Source organism: Sminthopsis crassicaudata, chromosome 3, assembly GCF_048593235.1.
Source record: "Sminthopsis crassicaudata isolate SCR6 chromosome 3, ASM4859323v1, whole genome shotgun sequence".
NCBI classification, from domain to species: domain Eukaryota; kingdom Metazoa; phylum Chordata; class Mammalia; order Dasyuromorphia; family Dasyuridae; genus Sminthopsis; species Sminthopsis crassicaudata.
The window spans coordinates 43,029,397-43,030,918 of record NC_133619.1 but is presented as its reverse complement, the minus strand read 5'-3'; the positions used below and the strand labels follow the sequence as shown (position 1 = coordinate 43,030,918).

Below are 1,522 nucleotides of genomic sequence, written 5' to 3'. Positions count from 1 at the left end.
CCAGGCACATTGCTAAGTATTTTACAAACATTACCTTATTTGGGTGGCTAGTTGGTGTCATGAACGGAAGTCAGGAAAAACTGAGTTCAAATCCACCATTAGTCACTTACTAGTTATAATATCCTAGGCAAGTCACTTCAACTCTGTCACAGTTTCCTTATCTGTAAAATAGATTGTTATAGCATCTCCTTCCCAGGGTGGTTGTGAAGATCAAATAGGATAATATTTGTAAATCACTTAGTGCAGAATCTGGAACATAGTAGGTACTTAATAAATGCTTATTTTCCTCCCTTTCCCTGCATCGCAATCCTCATTCATAATACAATCCTCTGTGGCAGGTGATTGTCTCACAATATTTTCCTTGTGCCTGAGATTTTCTGGGTTTCTGTCAGATTTAAATTCTTGCTTTGGATTCTTGTTCCATTAGAATAAAATCATTAACAGCAATTGTTGAAGGCATATTGTATTAGATTACTGTCCTTTTTAAAAAATACATGAAAAGAGAAGAGGCTGTTAATTCAGTGATATCCAATTAACCATCCTTTCCATAGCTGACAAATAATGTCAAATCACAGACCTGATCATGTTACTCTCCTACTCAAAAAAAATTTAAGTGACTCCCTATTTATTGTCCTAGAATAAAATTCAATCTTCATCCTTGCAAGTAAAGCTCTCTGTAAGCTATTTCTCAAATCCCTTGTCTGATACTCCTTTCACATTATACTCCTTTACAAATTCTGTTTTCTCTTTTTTTCTCCCCTCTATTTTCCTCCTCCTTTTCTCTTTTCTCCCTTACCCTTCCCTCTATTTCTTTCTTCTTTTTTCTCTTTCCTTTTCTTCCTTCCCTTCCTTCCCTTCTCTGTCTCCTTACTTATCCCAAACTTTCCCCCCCCCATCCTTTCTCCTTTGTCCTTCCTTTCCTGGCCTAGGTGATACAGTGATGGAGACAATGGAGGGGTCAGGGAGCCTGCTGAGGCAGACAACACCAGGGCTGTGCCATGCCATACTCTTCAAAATGGCCCCGTACCTGACAAGGGAGCCAACAATCACCAGGGAAGACCATTAATTTCTAGAAAATATCAACAAACTGACTAGCTTTGCTACTATCTAACAAATAGATATAGGAAACAAAAACCTACAGGATTTAAACCAGAAATACGAAGTACTTCAGCTCTATGTGGATCAGACCACTTTAACTAAAGAGTCAGGAGCAGCTCTTGAGCAGTCAGCCTACAAGATGAATGCATATTCAAAGAAACTAGAATCAAAATACAAGAATTAAAGAGGTCATGAAAGAATTCTTTAGTCCAAAAACTTTAACTACAAGAATGCTTCATGAGAGCTGAAATGCATGAGATGGAACTGAACAAACTTCAGTGATTCAATTCCATAAAAGGATTTGTAAAGGCAATCCCTCAAACCTGGAACACACTTCCTTGTCACCTTGCCTTCTTGGAATTCTTTACTTCATTCAAGTTCAAGTCTTTGCTCCTTTTATTGGAAGTCTTTCCTGATTCATTCT

At 37.8% G+C, this 1,522-nt stretch overlaps 1 pseudogene; it reads left to right on the top strand.

Annotated features, from left to right (window-relative positions):
• Positions 1-949: 949 nt before the first annotated feature.
• On the top strand, positions 950-1,282 carry LOC141561860 (biogenesis of lysosome-related organelles complex 1 subunit 2-like; annotated as a pseudogene).
• Positions 1,283-1,522: the final 240 nt, after the last annotated feature.